Source organism: Lucilia sericata, unplaced genomic scaffold (genome assembly GCF_015586225.1).
Source record: "Lucilia sericata isolate MDLA Ls3-8-SP2 unplaced genomic scaffold, ASM1558622v1 Contig002103F_arrow, whole genome shotgun sequence".
Classification (NCBI taxonomy): domain Eukaryota; kingdom Metazoa; phylum Arthropoda; class Insecta; order Diptera; family Calliphoridae; genus Lucilia; species Lucilia sericata.
In genome coordinates, this window is record NW_023995953.1 from 24,060 (window position 1) to 46,234 (window position 22,175).

General features: G+C 29.8%; 1 protein-coding gene across 1 annotated transcript in view; it reads right to left on the bottom strand.

Moving 5' to 3' along the window:
- Nucleotides 1-22,175, bottom strand: part of LOC119613394 — a 39,248-nt gene that overhangs the window by 16,567 nt on the left and 506 nt on the right. The gene's annotated exons all lie outside the window — the stretch shown is intronic.

A 22,175-nucleotide genomic window follows, 5' to 3' on the forward strand; every position in this document is an offset into this window, starting at 1 on the left:
GTCTATAGTTTAGTCTATAGTCTATAGTCTAGTTTATAGTCTAGTCTATAGTCTAGTCTATAGTCTAGTCTATAGTCTAGTCTATAGTCTAGTCTATAGTCTAGTATATAGTCTAGTCTATAGTCTAGTATATAGTCTAGTCTATAGTCTAATCTATAGTCTAGTTTATAGTTTAGTCTATAGTTTAGTCTATAGTCTAGTCTATAGTCTAGTCTATAGTCTAGTCTATAGTCTAGTCTATAGTCTAGTCTATAGTCTAGTCTATAGTCTAGTCTATAGTCTAGTCTATAGTCTAGTCTATAGTCTAGTCTATAGTCTAGTCTATAGTCTAGTCTATAGTCTAGTCTATAGTCTAATCTGTAGTCTAGTCTATAGTCTATTATATAGTCTATTATATAGTCTAGTTTATAGTCTATTCTATACTCTAGTATATAGTCTATTCTATAGTCTAGTCTATAGTCTATTCTATACTCTAGTCTATAGTCTATTCTATAGTCTAGTCTATAGTCTAGTCTATAGTCTAGTCTATAGTCTAGTCTATAGTCTAGTCTATAGTCTAGTCTATAGTCTATCTATAGTCTAGTCTATAGTCTAGTCTATAGTCTAGTCTATAGTCTAGTCTATAGTCTAGTCTATAGTCTAGTCTATAGTCTAGTCTATAGTCTAGTCTATAGTCTAGTCTATAGTCTAGTCTATAGTCTAGTCTATAGTCTAGTCTATAGTCTAGTCTATAGTCTAGTCTATCTAGTCTATAGTCTAGTCTATAGTCTAGTCTATAGTCTAGTCTATAGTCTAGTCTATAGTCTAGTCTATAGTCTAGTCTATAGTCTAGACTATATCTATCTATAGTCTAGTCTATAGTCTAGTCTATAGTCTAGTCTATAGTCTAGTCTATAGTCTAGTCTATAGTCTAGTCTATAGTCTAGTCTATAGTCTAGTCTATAGTCTAGTCTATAGTCTAGTCTATAGTCTAGTCTATAGTCTAGTCTATAGTCTAGTATAGTCTAGTCTATAGTCTAGTCTATAGTCTAGTCTATAGTCTAGTCTATAGTCTAGTCTATAGTCTAGTCTATAGTCTAGTCTATAGTCTAGTCTATAGTCTAGTCTATAGTCTAGTCTATAGTCTAGTCTATAGTCTAGTCTATAGTCTAGTCTATAGTCTAGTCTATAGTCTAGTCTATAGTCTAGTCTATAGTCTAGTCTATAGTCTAGTCTATAGTCTAGTCTATAGTCTAGTCTATAGTCTAGTCTATAGTCTAGTCTATAGTCTAGTCTATAGTCTAGTCTATAGTCTAGTCTATAGTCTAGTCTATAGTCTAGTCTATAGTCTAGTCTATAGTCTAGTCTATAGTCTAGTCTATAGTCTAGTCTATAGTCTAGTCTATAGTCTAGTCTATAGTCTAGTCTATAGTCTAGTCTATAGTCTAGTCTATAGTCTAGTCTATAGTCTAGTCTATAGTCTAGTCTATAGTCTAGTCTATAGTCTAGTCTATAGTCTAGTCTATAGTCTAGTCTATAGTCTAGTCTATAGTCTAGTCTATAGTCTAGTCTATAGTCTAGTCTATAGTCTAGTCTATAGTCTAGTCTATAGTCTAGTCTATAGTCTAGTCTATAGTCTAGTCTATAGTCTAGTCTATAGTCTAGTCTATAGTCTAGTCTATAGTCTAGTCTATAGTCTAGTCTATAGTCTAGTCTATAGTCTAGTCTATAGTCTAGTCTATAGTCTAGCTATAGTCTAGTCTATAGTCTAGTCTATAGTCTAGTCTATAGTCTAGTCTTAGTCTAGTCTATAGTCTAGTCTATAGTCTAGTCTATAGTCTAGTCTATAGTCTAGTCTATAGTCTAGTCTATAGTCTAGTCTATTGTCTAGTCTATAGTCTAGTCTATAGTCTAGTCTATAGTCTAGTCTATAGTCTAGTCTATAGTCTAGTCTAGTCTAGTCTATATTCTAGTCTATAGTCTAGTCTATAGTCTAGTCTATAGTCTAGTCTATAGTCTAGTCTATAGTCTAATCTATAGTCTAGTCTATAGTCTAGTCTATAGTCTAGTCTATAGTCTAGTCTATAGTCTAGTCTATAGTCTAGTCTATAGTCTAGTCTATAGTCTAGTCTATAGTCTAGTCTATAGTCTTGTCTATAGTCTAGTCTATAGTCTATTCTATAGTCTAGTCTATAGTCTTGTCTATAGTCTAGTCTATAGTCTATTCTATAGTCTAGTCTATAGTCTAGTCTATAGTCTAGTCTATGTCTAGTCTATAGTCTAGTCTATATTCTAGTCTAAAATCCAGTTTAAAATAAAATTTTTAAACTACCCTCGTATTAACTACATTAGAAATTCGGGTGAGAGTGATGACAACATATTTCATTATTGTTTATTGTAAATATGTATGTATGACCATAATTTGATTTTTTTGTTTTTTCTTTTGGTATGTTGTTTAAGTTTTTTATGTAAAGCCAGTGGCTTTTTTTAATTTCTTTTTTTTTTTTTTTTTTTGTTTAATGGAATGAATCATTTTGGTTGCTCTTTGCTTTTTTAATTAATCATTTCGTTTAAAGCTAAAATTACATTTTAAAACAAATTATGTTGTTTTTTTTTTTTTTTTGTATATATATGTTTGGAAAATTTTATAACTTTATGATGGACTGGTTTTTAAATGATTTTAGTTAGACGTAATATTATAGTTTTAAAACTCTTGTTTTTACAGAAAAACTTTAAAGTTACGTATAAGTATTAAAAAAGTTTTTAGAAACTGAAGAGTATAAACCAATTTCTTAAATAATTACCAAAGAAGTAAAGAAGACCCAGTAGAAAATTTGGAGATGAATTGTTTATATAGACTATAGTATAGTCAATTAACTAAAGAATAAATCAGACTATATAGTAAAGTGTAGACTAAACTATAGACAATACTATAGACTAGACTATAGACTAGACTATAGACTAGACTAAAGACTAAACTATAGACTAGACTGTAGACTAGACTATAGACTAGACCATTGGACTAGACTATAGACCAGACTATAGACTAGACTATAGACTAGACTATAGACTAGACCATAGACTAAACTATAGACTAAACTATAAACTAGACTAGAGTATAGACTAGACTATAGACTAGACTAGAGTATAGACAAGAGTATAAACGAGACTATAGACTAGACTATAAGCTAGACTATAGACAGGAGTATAGACTAGACTATAGAGTATAGACAAGAGTATAGACGAAACTATAGACTAGACTATAAGCTAGACTATAGACAGGAGTATAGACTAGACTATAGACTAGACTATAGACTAGACTATAGACTAGACTATAGACTAGACTATAGACTAGACTATAGACTAGACTATAGGACTAGACTATAGACTAGACCTATAGACTAGACTATAGACTAGACTATAGACTAGACTATAGACTAGACTATAGACTAGACTATAGACTAGAGACTAGACTATAGACTAGACTATAGACTAGACTATAGACTAGACTATAGACTAGACTAGACTAGACTATAGACGACTATAGACTAGACTAGACTATAGACTAGACTATAGACTAGACTACAGATACAGGACTATAGACTATAGACTAGACTAGACTAGACTATAGACTAGACTATAGACTAGACTATAGACTAGACTATAGACTAGACTATAGACTAGACTATAGACTAGACTATAGAATAGACTATAGACCTAAACTATAAGCTAAACTATAAACTGGACTATAGACTAGACTATGTACTAGACTATAGACTAGACTGTAGGCTAGACTGTAGACTAGAATATAGACTAGACTATATACTAGGACTATAGACTAGACTGTAGGCTAGACTGTAGACTAGAATATAGACAAGACTATAGATTGGCTTATATATAGAAACTATTGACTAGACTATAGACTAGACTATAGACTACACTATAGACTAAACTATTGACTAGACTATAGACTAGACTATAGACTAGACTATAGACTAGACTATAGACTAGACTATAGACTAGACTATAGACTAGACTATAGACTAGACTATAGACTAGACTATAGACTAGACTATAAACTACACTATATACTACACTCTACACTAGACTATATACTAGACCATAGACTAGACTATAGACTAGAGTATAGACTATACTATAGACTAGACTTTAGACTGGACTATCGACTAAATTCTAGTCCAGACTTTAGGTTACACTATAGACTAGACTATAGTCCAGAATCTAGTTTAGTCTACAGTCCAGACTATATATTAGTCTGTGTTCCAGACTATAGTTTAGTCTATATTCCAGACTATAGTTTAGTCTACAGTCCAGACTATAGTTTAGCCCAGACTTTAGTTTATAGTCCAGACACTAGTTTGTCAATAGTCTGGACTACAGTTTAATCTTTATTCCAGACTATAGTTTAGTCTATAGTCAAACCTATAGTTAAGCCTATAGTCCAAACTATAGTTTATTCTAAAATATACTTTAATCTATAGTCCAGACTCTAGTTTAGTCTATAGTCCGGACTATATATGGACTAAACTATAGATCAGACTATAGTTTTGTCTATAGTCTAGACAACAGTTTAGTCTATAGTCCAGAATATAGTTTAGTTTATAGTGCAGGCTTTAGTATAGTCGATAGTCCAGACTATAGTTTAGTCTATAGTCCAGACTATAGTTTAGTCTAAAGTCCAGGCTATAGTTAGTCTATAGTCCAGACTATAGTTTAGTCTATAGTCCAGACATTGTTTAGTCTATAGTCCAGTCTATAGTTTAGTCTATAGTCCAGACTATAGTTTAGTCTATAGTCCAGACTATATAATCCAGACTATAGTTTAGTCTATAGTCCAGACTATAGTTTACTCTATAGTCAAGACTATAGTTTAGTCTATAGTCAAGACTATAGTTTCGTTTATAGTCCAGACTATAGTTTAGTCTATAGTCAAGACTCTAGTTTAGTATATAGTCCAGACTATAGTTTGGTCTATAGTCCAGACTATAGTTTGGTCTATAGTCCAGAATATAGTTCAGATTATAATTTAGACTATAGTGCAAACTATAGTTTAGTCTATAGCCCATACTATAGTTTAGTCTATGGTCCAAATTATAGTTTAGTCTTTAGTCCAGTTTAGTTTATAGTCCAGACTGTAGTCTACTAAGCAAAAAATCAATAAATTACAAGAAACAAATGATCATTTATCACAACTCTTAAACCATTAACTTCACTATTTTAAATTTCAAATCAATTTTAAAATCTAGTTTATAAACAGAAACTGATTGAGCAAATTGACAACTAGTTTCTTGAACACAATTAGTTAAAATTAGCAAAGAAGATTAAACATTTCTTCTACATCTATTAGAAAGATTGATATGATAACCAATTATTTTTCATGAGCAAGTCATGTCATGCTGTTTTTATTAAAAATGTCATTTTCAAACAAGTGCTTTTTATTATTTTTTTCAATTTGTCCTCTGTTTGGCTTGATCTTGGTCTTGAAATGATCTCATAATTGTAGATTCCAAGAAATCATGACAAACAAATAGTGAAAACTCTTTTTTTTTATTTATTTTTTCATTTAATTTACCTTGTATGTTTGGAATTTATTTAATGTTTCTTTTTGAATACAATGTTGGCATTTTAAATAATGTTGTATGAAGTTGAGTTTCTTTGGCGCAAAAAACACGAAACGTGTTTTTTTTGTACAAAATCATTAACAATTGAATGCATTTGATAAAATGTAAAATAATCTACATAAATGTGTTTAAATATTTCTATAAATTTATTTAAATTGCGGGAAAGCTTGTATATTTTTTTTGGTAAAAACTAGGTTTAACTTAAGATTAAAATAGAAAATTTTTACAGAAAAACTAGTTAATAAAACTATAAATAATTCACCTTTTTATTCAATACAAGAAAAAGGTACTTCTTTAAAACCGCTTCTAATTCCCACCACTCTATGCCCCAACCTTTAACCCTCATTTCCAGCAGCATTTACAAAATTTCATGAGAAATATAAGCTCATCTCTAGAATCTTAAGAATACAATTTAAAAACCCCAAACAACAGTTAAAAACAAACTAAACATAATTACAAAAACACAACTGAAATTAGTTTTGACCCATATTCTAAAACTCCGTCATCAACATAATATTCTCGCTTCTAATTGCTTCATTCATAAATATTTTGAAATTTAAATTTCATGAAAAAAAAAAAAAAAAAACAAAACATTAATCACTTCTTTATTGTTAATACTTAAGAAATACAAGACATTTATTAGTTTAAAAATAAATTAGCAAATATTTTATATAATCAAAAGTTTCATTGTTTATGCTTTTTTCTAGGGGCGAATATTAACAAGAATATCGGTTAAAAGCACTCACTAAAACAAGTATTTCCGTTTTAATAACTGCGATAGCGTGTGGTCGAAAGTAGTTATAGATAGAAGACGAATTTCAAACATTACTACACATAGACCAAAATAATAGTCCATACTATTAACTAGGGTCTAGTCCAAAATATATGCAAGACTAGAGTCCACACTATAAACTAGACTATAGACTAGACTATAGACAAGACTATAGACTAGACTGTAGACTAGACTATAGACTAGACTATAGACTAGACTATAGACTAGACTATAGACTAGACTATAGACTAGACTATAGACTAGACTATAGACTAGACTATAGACTAGACTATAGACTAGACTATAGACTAGACTATAGACTAGGACTATAGACTAGACTATAGACTAGACTATAGACTATAGACTAGACTATAGACTAGACTATAGACTAGACTATAGACTAGACTATAGACTAGACTATAGACTAGACTATAGACTAGACTATAGACTAGACTATAGACTAGACTATAGACTAGACTATAGACTAGACTATAGACTAGACTATAGACTAGACTATAGACTAGACTATAGACTAGACTATAGACTAGACTATAGACTAGACTATAGTACTAGACTATGAACTAGACTATAGAAATCTATAGACTAGACTATTCTATAGTCTAGTCTATAGTCTAGTCTATAGTCTATCAATAGTCTAGACTATAGACTGAGTTCTAAGACTGGCTGAATCTTGCTCTAAATAGAGTCTAGTTGACTTATCGTAACTCTCTATAGACTAGACTATAGACTAGACTACAACTAGACTATAAATCAGACTATAGACTAAACTATAAACTAGACATATAAACTAGACTATAGACTAGACTATCTAAAGACTATACTAATGAACATAAACTATAGACTAGGACTACAAGACTTTACTGCAGACTAGATTATAGACCTAGACTACAGAAAGACTATAGACTAGACTATAGACTAGACTATAGACTTTACTGCAGACTAGATTATAGACTAGACTACAGACTAGCTATTAGACTAGACGATAGACTAGACTATAAGACTACTAGACTATAGACTAGATAGACTAGACTATAGATTAGACTATAGACTAGACTATAGACTAGACTATAGACTAGACTATAGACTAGACTATAGACTAGACTATAGACTAGACTATAGACTAGACTAAAGACTAGACTATAGACTAGACTATAGACTAGACTATAGACTAGACTATAGACTAGACTATAGACTAGACTATAGACTAGACTATAGGCTAGACTATAGACTAGACTATAGGCTAGACTATAGACTAGACTATAGACTAGACTATAGACTAGACTATAGACTAGACTATAGACTAGACTATAGACTAGACTATAGACTAGACTATAGACTAGACTATAGACTAGACTATAGACTAGACTATAGACTAGACTATAGACTAGACTATAGACTAGACTATAGACTAGACTATAGACTAGACTATAGACTAGACTATAGACTAGACTATAGACTATAGACTAGACTATAGACTAGACTATAGACTAGACTATAGACTAGACTATAGACTAGACTATAGACTAGACTATAGACTAGACTATAGACTAGACTATAGACTAGACTATAGACTAGACTATAGACTAGACTATAGACTAGACTATAGACTAGACAATAGACTAGACTATAGACTAGACTATAGACTAGACTATAGACTAGAATATAGACTAGACTATAGACTAGACTATAGACTAGACTATAGACTAGACTATAGACTAGACTATAGACTAGACTATAGACTAGACTATAGACTAGACTATAGAATAGACTATAGACTAGACTATAGACTAGACTAGACTAGACTATAGACTAGACTATAGACTAGACTATAGACTAGACTATAGACTAGACTATAGACTAGACTATAGACTAGACTATAGACTAGACTATAGACTAGACTATAGACTAGACTATAGACTAGACTATAGACTAGACTATAGACTAGACTATAGACTAGACTATAGACTAGACTATAGACTAGACTATAGACTAGACTATGACTAGACTAGACTAGACTATAGACTAGACTATAGACTAGACTATAGACTAGACTATAGACTAGACTATAGACTAGACTAGAAGACTATAGACTAGACTATAGCTAGGACTATAGACTAGACTATAGACTAGACTATAGACTAGACCTATAGACTAGACTAGACTAGACTATAGACTAGACTATAGACTAGACTATAGACTAGACTATAGACTAGACTATAGATCTAGACTATAGACTAGACTATAGACTAGACTATAGACTAGACTATAGACTAGACTATAGACTAGACTATGACTAGACTATAGACTAGACTATAGACTAGACTATAGACTAGACTATAGACTAGACTATAGACTAGGACTATAGACTAGACTATAGACTTACCTATAGACTAGCTATAGACTAGACTATAGACTAGACTATAGACTAGACTATAGACTAGACATAGACTAGACTATAGACTAGACTATAGACTAGACTATTAGACTAAGACTATAGACTAGACTCTAGACTAGGACTTAGACTTAGACTAGGCTACTACTATAGACCTAGACTATAGATAGACTAGACTATAGACTAGACTATAGACTATAGACTATAGACTAGACTAATGACTTAGACTATGGACTATAGACTAGACTATAGACTAGACTATAGACTAGACTATAGACTAGACTATAGACTAGACTATAGACTATAGACTAGACTATAGACTAGACTATAGACTAGACTATAGACTAGACTATAGACTAGACTATAGACTAGACTATAGACTAGACTATAGACTAGACTATAGACTACTATAGACTAGACTATAGACTAGACTATAGACTAGACTATAGACTAGACTATAGGACTAGACTATAGACTAGACTATAGACTAGACTATAGACTAGACTATCAGACTAGGACTATAGACTAGACTATAGACTAGGACTATAGACTAGGACTATCGACTAGACTATAGACTAGACTATAGACTAGACTATAGACTAGCCTATAAGACTAGACATAGACTAGGACTATAGGACTAGACTATAGACAGATATAGGGACTAGACTATAGACTAGACTATAGGACTAGACTATAGGACTAGGACTATAGGACTAGACTATAGACTGACTATAGACTAGACTATAGACTAGACAATAGACTAGACTATAGACTAGACTATAGACTAGACTATAGACTATAGACTAGACTATAGACTAGACTATAGACTAGACTATAGACTAGACTATAGACTAGACTATAGACTAGACTATAGACTAGACTATAGACTAGACTATAGACTAGACTATAGAATAGACTATAGACTAGACTATAGACTAGACTATAGACTAGACTATAGACTAGACTATAGACTAGACTATAGACTAGACTATAGACTAGACTATAGACTAGACTATAGACTAGACTATAGACTAGACTATAGACTAGACTATAGACTAGACTATAGACTAGACTATAGACTAGACTATAGACTAGACTATAGACTAGACTATAGACTAGACTATAGACTAGACTATAGACTAGACTATAGACTAGACTATAGACTAGACTATAGACTAGACTATAGACTAGACTATAGACTAGACTATAGATTAGACTAGACTATAGATTAGACTAGACTATAGATTAGACTAGACTATAGATTAGACTAGACTATAGATTAGACTAGACTATAGATTAGACTAGACTATAGACTAGACTAGACTAGACTATAGACTAGACTATAGACTAGACTATAGACTAGACTATAGACTAGACTATAGACTAGACTATAGACTAGACTATAGACTAGACTATAGACTAGACTATAGACTAGACTATAGACTAGACTATAGACTAGACTATAGACTAGACTATAGACTAGACTATAGACTAGACTATAGACTAGACTATAGACTAGACTATAGACTAGACTATAGACTAGACTATAGACTATACTATAGACTAGACTATAGACTAGACTATAGACTAGACTATAGACTAGACTATAGACTAGACTATAGACTAGACTATAGACTACTAGACTAGACTATAGACTAGACTATAGACTAGACTATAGCTAGACATAGCTAGACTAGACTAGACTATAGACTAGACTATAGACTAGACTATAGACTAGACTATAGACTAGACTATAGACTAGACTATAGACTAGACTATAGACTAGACTATAGACTAGACTATAGACTAGACTATAGACTAGACTATAGACTAGACTATAGACTAGACTATAGACTAGACTATAGACTAGACTATAGACTAGACTATAGACTAGACTATAGACTAGACTATGACTAGACTATAGACTAGACTATAGACTAGACTATAGACTAGACTATAGACTAGACTATAGACTAGACTATAGACTAGACTATAGACTAGACTATAGACTAGACTATAGACTAGACTATAGACTAGACTATAGACTAGACTATAGACTAGACTATAGACTAGACTATAGACTAGACTATAGCTAGACTATAGACTACTAGACTAGACTATAGACTAGACTATAGACTAGACTATAGTGACTATAGACTAGACTATAGACTAGACTATAGACTAGACTATAGACTAGACTATAGACTAGACTATAGACTAGACTATAGATTAGACTATAGACTAGACTATAGACTAGACTATAGACTAGACTATAGACTAGGCTATAGACTAGACTATAGATTAGACTATAGACTAGACTATAGACTAGACTATAGATTAGACTATAGACTAGACTGGACTATAGACAAGAAAATATACAATTGAAGTTAAATTAACACTGTATTAAGGACTATGCTTATAGCTTAACAGAACTGTATTTAGAGCAGCTATTGAGGCTAAAGTTTGACCCTATTTAGAGCTGAGCAGAGAATATATTTCAAGCTTAAAGTAAAATTGTTTTCATTCTATACCTAATAATGAAATAGGGTATCAAAAAGAATTAACTACTAATTTTTGCTACCGAATCTTTTTTTTCTTAATTTAAAGCTCTTAGTAGCCCCTATAACAAATGAATGACAAAGCTAATTAGCACTCATAGATAAAGATTGTTTTTAAAATGCTGTACACCTGATACTGATATTTCAAAGTTATAAAACAGCTACACACTTTACATTCATACATATATACATACATATTTATATAATTTTTTTTATAGAATTATGAAAAAGATCATGTTTGTAGTAGTACTTGGACTTGCTAACAAAAGAGGGAGAGAGTTAACAAGAAGCTGATGATGAGATTTTAAAAAAAATTATATTTTCTTTATATTTTCTGTGCGTATTTTTTCAAAGTTATTATTTTTTTTGTTTGTTTGTTTGGTCCGTTCTACCAATCAAGCTGTATAGTAGTATGTAAGTAAGCCGTTATTGTTAAGGTTGTTGACCCATATTTGAAGTTATTTTTTTAAATAATAATAATATGAAAATGATTTGTGTATTTATTAAGATGAAAAACTTAGGGTTTTGTGGGGAATATTTAAAGAAGTTTAATGTTGAAAGTGTGGTGAAATAGTGGTGAAATGTCGGGATGTTTAAGAATAATTCTATATAAAATGGAAACTTTATATATCATTCGAAATATAGTGTTAGTTTTGCCGTAATTGAGGGTAAAGATATAGTTTTATTTAAACTTAAATCTGATCTATAAATAGGGTCTTAGATTGGCTTAAATCGCAGCTTTAAATAGGGTCTTAGATTGACTTAAATCGTAGCTTTAAATAGGATCTTAGTTAGTCTTTAATCGTTGATTTAAATATGGTCTTAGTTTGGCTTTAATCGTAGCTTTAAATATAGTCAAGTTTTATTTAATCGTCGCTCCAATAAAAGTCCAAAGTATAGCCTGAGTTGGGCAATGATCTACATATAGACTAAGCTTTAAATGTGCTCAAAATTTGGCTTTGATCGTAGTTATAGATATAGTCTAAGTTTGCTTGCATCTGGATTCTAAATATGGTCGTAAGTTTGGCTCTAATCAGGACTTTAAATATAGCCTATGTTGACTATTACAGAAGTTATAGTTAAGGATAAATCGGGCTTTAATCACAGCTCTAAATGCTGCCTAAGTTTGGCTTTATTCCTAGTTATAACTGTGTTCTAAGTCTGGTTTGAATCGTAGCTCTAATTAGAGTCTACATTTGGCTTTATTCATGGCTTTAAGTAAAGTCGTTAGTTTGACTTTAATCCTGGCTCTAAATACAGTCTAAGCTTGGCTTTATTTGACTTTAGTATCGAAGATCTTTGACTTTGGTATCGAAGCTCTAGATAATGCCTAAGTTGGGATTTAATTGTAGCGCTAAATGCTGCTTAAGTTTGGCTTTAATCCTTTGGTTTAAATCCTAGCTCTGACTACAGTCTAAGCTAGGCTTTAATCGTTGCTCTAGATATAGTCTACATATGGTTTTAATCGTAGCTCTAAAGATCGAGTTGAGCTTCAATCTCAGTTCTGGATATAGTTAAAGGTTGCCTCTAAATACAGGCTAAGTATGGCTTTAATAGTAGCTCTAATTATAGTTCAAGTTTGGCTTTGATCCAAGCTCTAGTTAAAGACTATGTTGGACTTTAATCTTAGCTCTGGGTATAGTCTAACTTTGCCTCTAAATACAGACAAAGTTTGGCTTTAATCATTGCTCGAACTATAGTTCAAGTTAGGCTTTAATCCTAACTTTAGCTAAAGTTTGAGTTGAGCTTTAATCTCAGTTCTGGATATAGTCAAAGTTTGTCACTAAATACAGGCAAAGTTTAACTTTAATCGTAGGTTAAGTTTGTCTTTAATCCTAGCTCTAGCTTAGACTTTAATCTTAGCTCTGGGTATAGTCTAACTTTACCTCTTACAACAGACAAAGTTTGGCTTTAATCGTAGCTATAATTATAGTTCAAGTTTGGCTTTAATCCTAGCTTTAGCTTAAGTAGGAGTTAACTTAAATCTTAGCTCTGGGTATAGTCTAACTTTGCCTCTTAATACAGACAAAGTTTGGCTTTAATCATGGCTCTAATTATAGTTCAAGTTTGGCTTTAATCCTAGCTCTATCTAAAGTCTAAGTTGGGCTTTAAGCTTAGCTTTGGGTATAGTCTAACTTTGCCTCTTGATACAGGTTAAGTTTGGCTTAAATTTTGAAATTTTGTTCATAAACTTCAACTAACACTGAGAGTAAAATTACTCTTATAAAAAAGGGTCAAACACGCAACAAATAATACTAACAATGTCATATTTCTATTAAAGAGCTTTTAAAGTAAATTAAAGTCGTGATAACCTTAAGCTTAAAACAAAAAAAAAAACTATAACAACTCTCTAAAATTGTTAAAGTTTAACTTTAAAAGATCAACTCTTTGTTAAGCATGCAAAACACGTTTTTCTTAAATGAAGAACAAAAAACCGTTAAACGTGGTAACATTTCTGAAAGAAATACCCAAACCAAACGCCTGCACCTAAAGAAACAGCAGCAGCTTTAAAGCACTTGTCTTTCTTACTTATGTTTAACCAAAAATTATCTCAAAGTAGTGACCAAAGTAAGAAAGAAATTTCAAATTGAGGTCTTTAAAAAAAAGCTAAATTTGATGAAAAGTTTTTTGCTTAAAATTTATACTTTTTTCAATATTTTCTTTTAATGGGCATCTCTAATATCATTAACACCTTTAAGGCATTTTTGATTTAAATTGAAATTAAATAGAAAACCACTAACAAGTAATAAATTTCCATTATTTAAAACAATAATCATAATAACAAAATATAATTGAAAATTCCCCCTAAAATAACTAACGGCTTTTTGGGGTTTCGAAATTATTAAGAAATTTAAAGCGAGAGTTTATGCTTAAACATAAAAGAAACTCATAAATAGTTAGATTTTAAGACTAACTAACCATAACTCATATTTATGATATGGCTGCTGGAAGAGCTCTTCATAAGAAATTTGGCATAGTTGCAGCATTAGTATCACTTTTACTGGTCATTTTATGTGGGTGTGGGAATCTGTTTGTAAAGATTTTACTTTTGTTTTAAGAAAGATTTTATGATGTGAATCCACTACAATGAGAAAACAAAAGAATTTTACAAAAGAAATTTCTTTTTACCAACAGCTACTGTTCTGAATTTTCATTTCAGAGATAAGTGGGAAGAAATAGAAAGTTAAATTAAAAAAAAAAAAAAAAAAGAATTTTGAACATTATTCATTAAAAGTTTTGTTTTAATTTTGCCTTAATGAAAGCTCTAATATGGCACTAATTTGAGACGATTCATAGTTATAAATTGAGACTTAATTTTGTTTTAATCGTAGCTCTGTATATAGACCAAGGTTTGACTTTAATCATAGCTTTAAATACTGTCAAAGTTTGGCTTCGATCGTAACTCTAATCAACCTTTCAATACAGACTAATTATAGTTGTAAGCGTAGCTTTAAATACTGTCTAAGTTTGGCTTGAATCGTAGATCTAAATAAAGTCAAAGTTTAGCTTCAAGCGTAACTCTTCCAACAATCTAAGTTTTGATTAATCTTAGCTCTAAATATAGCCTTAGTTTGGTTTTAATCCTAACACTTATCAGACTAAGTTTGACTTTAATAACAGCTTCAAATTTAGTCTAACTTATACTTTAATCGTAGTTCTAAATACTAACGAAGTTTGGCTTTAATCGTAGCTTGACTAATCTCAGATGAGCTTTAATCATAGCTCTAAATAATGTCTAAGTTTGGCTTTAAATGCAGCTCTAATTTTAGTCTAAGCTTAGCTTTAATTGTCGCACCAAATATATTCCAAATAAAGTATAATTTTGGCATTAATCATAACTCGTAATATAGTCTATGTTTAAGCTTTAATCTTAGCTTAAAATACAGTCTAAGTGTGGCTTCAAACTTAATTGTTAATGCAGTCGTAGTTTGACTTTAACCAGAGCTCTAAGCATGGCTTCAGCCGTAACTCTAAATACTGTCAAAGTTTGGCTTTAATTGCAGCTCTAAATATAAACAACTTACCTATAGAAAAGTTGCTCTAAATATAGACAACTTTTCTATAGAGAAGTTGCTCTTAACTTTCTCAACTTTTGTTAGAAAAGTTGCTCCAACTATAGAGAAGTTTTCTATAGAAAAGTTGCTTCAACCATAAACAAATTTTCTATAGAATAGTTGCTCCAACTATAGAAAACTTTTTTATAGAAAAGTTGCTCTAACAACTTTTGTATTGAAAAGTTGTACCTAATATAGACAATTTTTGTATAGAAAAGTTGCTACAACTATAGACAACTCTTCTATAGAAATGTTGCTCCAACAAAAGACAACTTTTGTATAGAAAACTTGCTCCAACTATAGACAACTTTTCTATAGAAAAGTTGCTCCAACTATAGACAACTTTTGTATAGAAAAGTTGCTCCAACTATAGACAACTTTTCTATAGAAAAGTTGCTCCAACTATAGACAACTTTTCTATAGAAAACTTGCTCCAACTATAGACAACTCTTCTATAGAAAAGTTGCTACAACTATAGACAACTTTTCTATAGAAAACTTGCTCCAACTATAGACAACTTTTCTATAGAAAAGTTGCTCCAACTATAGACAACTTTTGTATAGAAAAGTTGCTCCAACTATAGACAACTTTTGTATAGAAAAGTTGCTCCAACTATAGACAACTTTTGTATAGAAAAGTTGCTCCAACTATAGACAACTTTTGTATAGAAAAGTTGCTCCAACTATAGACAACTTTTCTATAGAAAAGTTGCTCCAACTATAGACAACTCTTCTATAGAAAAGTTGCTACAACTATAGACAACTCTTCTATAGAAAAGTTGCTCCAACTATAGACAACTTTTCCATAGAAAAGTTGCTCCAACTATAGACAACTTTTCTATAGAAAAGTTGCTCCAACTATAGACAACTTTTCTATAGAAAACTTGCTCCAACTATAGACAACTTTTCTATAGAAAAGTTGCTCCAACTATAGACAACTTTTGTATAGAAAAGTTGCTCCAACTATAGACAACTTTTGTATAGAAAAGTTGCTCCAACTATAGACAACTCTTCTATAGAAAAGTTGCTCCAACTATAGACAACTTTTTTATAGAATAGTTGCTCTAACTATAGATAACTTTTTTATAGAAAAGTTGCTCCAATTATAGACAACTTTTTTATAGAAAAGTTGCTCCAACTACAGACAACTTTGGCAATGAAAAGTTGCTCCAACTATAGACAATTTTTATATAGAATAGTTGCTCCAACTATAGAGACATTTTTTTATAGAAAAGTTGCCGCGAATAAAGGGAAATTTTTTATAGAAATTTTGTTTAATTTCTTCATTTATTATTATTACTAAAAAAATAAATTCCTAAAGCCACAACAAATAAAATCTAAGATTGACATAAAATATTCACTTGACAATTTAGCATTCCTTTCATTTTAAAATCCAATTTAAAGAGAAAAAAATTGTCAATTAAATTTCTTTTCTTTAAACAATAGAAAGTTTAAAACAAGAAAATACAAATAATCCTCAGTACATACTTTTTTTTCGCCAAATCTAATCATGTCCAAACAATTAAGATTTTTATCTTTTAACATTTTTTTTTATGAGAGAAATGTTTAAATTCTTTTTTTTTATTTAACTATTATCAACCTGTCAAAAAATTTAAGACAAAAAAAAATAGACACATAAAAATGAGAGTAAAAGACAAAAAAACTACGAGTCGATTCAATATGTAAATCAAAAGAAAACAAATTTATTTAAATTGTTTTATTTTTTTGTTCATAAAAAAGTAGGCTAAATATATGCAGAACCTTAAATAAATAACCACAGAAAAAAATGTAAAACAAAAATAACGAAAAAGAAATTTTTTTTCTTAAACAAAAACAAAAATTTATTAAGTGAGACAGAACCCATCCCAAAAGTAAAGTCGAATGTTTTTGTTTAAATTTATAGGAAAAAAGATACTGGAATTTTTGTTCACATTTCTTGTGGGATGATTAATACAGTTAAAATTTAATCTTAAGGGAAATAAACTAAATATAGACAACTTTACTATATAAAAGTTGCTTTAAATATAGACAACATTTCTATGATAAGTTGCTCTAAATATAGACAACTCTTCTATAGAAAAGTTGCTTTAACTATAGACAACTTTTCTATAGAAAAGTTGCTCCAACTATAGACAACTTTTCTATAGAAAAGTTGGTTTAACTTTAGACAACTTTTGTATAGAAAAGTTGCTCTGACTATCTATAGACAACTTTTCTATAGAAAAGTTGCTCTAACTATAGACAACTTTTCTATAGAAAGTTGCTCTAACTATAGACAACTTTTCTATAGGAAAGTTGCTTTAACTATAGAAAACTTTTCTATAGAAAAGTTGCTCTAACTAAAGACAAGTTTTCTATGGAAAAGTTGGTCTAACTAAAGACAACTTTATCGTACAAAAGTTGCTCTAACTATAGACAACTTTTCTTTAGAAAAGTTGCTTTAAATAAGGACAACTTTTCTCTGGTAAAGTTGCTTTAAATATAGACAACTCTTCTATAGAAAAGTTGCTCTATATATAGACATCTTTTCTATATAAAAGTTGCTCTATATATAGACAACTTTTCTATATAATAGTTGCTCTATATATAGACAACTTTTCTATAGAAAAGTTCTTTAAATAAGGACAATTTTTCTATATAAAACTTGCTCTATATAGACAACTTTTCTATATAAAAGTTGTTCTATATATAGACAACTTTTTTATATAAAAGTTGCTCTATACATAGACAACTTTTCTATATAAAAGTTGCTCTATATATAGACAACTTTTCTATATAAAAGTTGCTCTATATATAGACAACTTTTCTATATATAAGTTGCTCTATATATAGACAACTTTTCTATATAAAAGTTGCTCTATATATAGACAACTTTTCTATATAAAAGTTGCTCTATATATACACAACTTTTCTATATAAAAGTTGCTCTATATATAGACAACATTTCTATATAAAAGTTGCTCTATATATAGACAACATTTCTATATAAAAGTTGCTCTATATATAGACAGCTTTTCAATATAAAAGTTGCTCTATATATAGACAACAGCAAATTTTCTATCTAAAATTTGCTGTATATATAGACAACAGCAAATTTTCTATATAAAAGTTGCTCCTTATATAGACAACTTTTCTATATAAAAGTTGTTCTATATGTAGACAACTTTTCTATAGAAATGTAGGCAATTTATCTATAAAGAAGTAGCTCCAGTCAGTATTAGTGATTTGCTAAAGTTATAATCTGATCTCTTTTTGCCCTAAAGGGTTAATCTGATAGTAGCCACTACTGTTTTTTTTTATTTTCTTTACTTAAATTTATATTCACATGTTGTACCTTTGCGTTATTCACATGTTTTTGACGACGACTACACACCTCTAAGGCCGAATTAGGTCTGTCTTTATTATTCTGTTTAATTGTCTAAAGATATTTTTTTTAAGTAGAAAATTTATTGTTATTTCGTTTTGTTTAAAGTTGTTTTTTTTTTTTCGTTTCTTCTTCTCTCGATTGTAAACAATCAATAAATTAATAGAACAACAAAAAAAGTTTAAGCTTTTTTGTTTAAAATTCAAGCCGTTAGTTTTATTTTTAAAGTTTATTTGAAAAGATTTAAAAAAAAACATAAAATGTTAAGGGAAATTTAGAGCAAAACTTAAGAAGTTATATTAGTTTAAATGGAAGAATTTTGAAAAAAAAAATTAAGTTTGTATTTTATAACATTTTCCATATTTAGTCTTGATGAAAACAAAAGACTTAAGCAGCAAACTTTAAACAAGTAACACAAAAAAACGTTCGTTCTTAAGCAGAATTTTTGTGCAAATCTTGAAAAATGTTTTATAATATTGATAAATAAGGTATTTTTAACTACTCTTTGTACTTCTTAAATACTAAACAAATTGTTTTGAATCCTCTTAAAAGTAAAAAAAACTACAACTTTATGATCGATCATAAAAATTTTACGAAAAACAAACCACACAAAATATAATACTGAAACAACAAAATTGATCATCATCAAGATGCATTAAAACAAAATACAACAACACATATTTGAACCTGAACTTGCCACAATTTAAGATACTGGTTTTAAAATACAATTTTTTTTTTGTTTCTTATAAATACAACAACAACAAAACACAATGCAAAGTATTAGCTGCTTATGTTGGTAATAATAAAAGCAAGTGTGTTTGTGTTGGTGTGTTTTAGTATCTATGTATAAGTTTGATTAAAAGTTGCAACTTGGTATTTTCTTAACATTAAACAATTTTTATTGGGATGCTGCTGTTGCACGATGTTTACTTGTAAAATGAAGAGAAAAAAAAACTATACAAGAAAACATGGAGAAAAATAAAGCTTATTTCCAAGAACCACAAAAATATACACAGATCCAAAACATATATACATACATACATATATACCAACTTACATGTGTAAGGGGACAGACAGACAGACATACAAACATTGGATTCATGACTAAAGATATATTACTCACACTCAAGAGATATTGTATACAGAGAGAAGAAAGGTAGAAGAGTTGCCATTTTCTATATATATATAAAACTTGCTTCAATAAACACAATGTTTCTATAGAAAAGTTGCAGCAACTTTAGTAAATATTTCTCTAGAAAGTAATTTCTAGTATAGACAACTTCTCTAAAGGAAAGTAGCTCTATATTTAAAAACATTTTCTAAAGGAAATTTGCTCTAACTATAGACAACTTTTCTATGCAAATGTTGCTCTAACTATAGACAACTTTTCTATACAAAAGTTGCTCTAACTATGGACACATTTTCTATAGAAAAATTACTCTGACGATAGACAACTTTTCTATAGAAAAGTTGCTTTAACTATAGACAACTTTTCGAAAGAAAAGTTGCTTTCACTATAGACAACTTTTCTATAGAAAAGTTTCTACAGAAAAGTTGTTCTAACTATAGACAACTTTTCTATACAAAAGTTGCTCTAACTATAGACAACTTTTCTATTCAAAAGTTGTTCTAACTATAGACATATTTTCTATAGAAAAGTTGCTCTAACTATAGACAACTTTCCTATTCAAAAGTTGTTCTAACTATAGACATATTTACTATAGAAAAGTTGCTCTGACGATAGACAACTTTTGTTTTAACTATAAACAACTTTTGTATAGAAAAGTTGCTCTAATTATAAAGAACTTTTCTAAAGAAAAGTTGCTTTAACTATAGACAATTTTCTATAGAAAAGTTGCTCTAACTATAGACAACTTCTCTATATAAAAGTTGCTCAAATTAAAGACAACTTTTCTATACAAAAGTTGCTCTAACAATAGACAACTTTTCTATAGAAAAGTTGCTTTAACTATAGACAACTTTTCTACACAAAAAATGCTCTATCTACAGACAACTTCTCTATAGAAAATTCGCTCCAACTATAGACAACTTTTTTATAGGAAAGTTGCCGAAACTTTAGAGAAAGTTTCTAAAGAAAAGTTGCTCTAACTATAGACATCTTTTCTATAGAAAAGTTGCTCAAACTATAGACATCTTTTCTATAGAAAAGTTGCTCAAACTATAGACAACTTTTCTATATAAAAGTTGCTCCATCTATAGACAACTTTTCTATAGAAGAATTGCTCAAACTATAGACATCTTTACTATAGAAAAGTTGCTCAAACTATAGACAACTTTTTTATAGGAAAATTGCCGAAACTTTAAAGAAAGTTTCTAAAGAAAAGTTTCTCTAACTATAGACAACTTTTCTATTCAAAAGTTGTTCTAACTATAGACATATTTTCTATAGAAAAGTTTCTCTGACGATAGACAACTTTTCTATAGAAAAGTTGCTTTAACTATAAAACTTTTGTATAGAAAAGTTGCTCTAACTATAGACAACTTTTCTATAGACAACTTTTCTATAGAAAAGTTGCTCAAACTATAGACATCTTTTCTAAAGAAAAGTTGCTATAACTGTAGACAACTTTTTTATAGGGAAATTGCCGAAACCTTAAAAAAAGTTTCTAAAGAAAAGTTGCTCTAACTATAGACAACTTTTCTAAAGAAAAAGTGGTTCTAACTATAGACAACTTTTCTATATAAAGGTGTCTCTAACTGTAGACAACTTCTATATAAAAAAGTTAGTCTTACTATAGACAACGTTTCTATAGAAAAGTTACTCTAACTATAGACAACTTTTCTATAGAAAAGTGGCTCTAACTGTAGACAACTTCTATATAGAAAAGTTACTCTAACTATAGACAACGTTTCTATAGAAAAGTTACTCTAACTGTAGACAACTTCTTTATAGAAAAGTTACTCTAACTTTAGAAAACGTTTCTATAGAAAATTTACTCTAACTGTGGACAACTTTTCTATACAAAAGTTGCTCTATCTGCAGACAACTTTTTTATACAGAAGTTGCTCCATCTATAGACAACTTTTTTATAGAAAAGTTGCCCCAACTTTAGACAAGTTTTCTTCATAAAATTAGTCTCTATCGTAGACAAGATTTCCATAGAAAAGTTGCTGCTACTTTTTATCACATTTTTATATTATAGACAACTTTTCTATTGAGAAATTCCAACGTCTACAGACACTTTTTCTATAGATCACAACACTTAAGATAAAAACCCTTAAAAACACTTCAAATTAGGGCAATTTTTCTCAAAATTTCAAAAATTCAAAATCGTTAAAAAAACAACTTTCCTTTGGCAGCTCTGTCTTGACCAAACCATAATAAATAAAGGAATTTTATTGTATAGATTTTTACAGCTTCTTTATTTAATT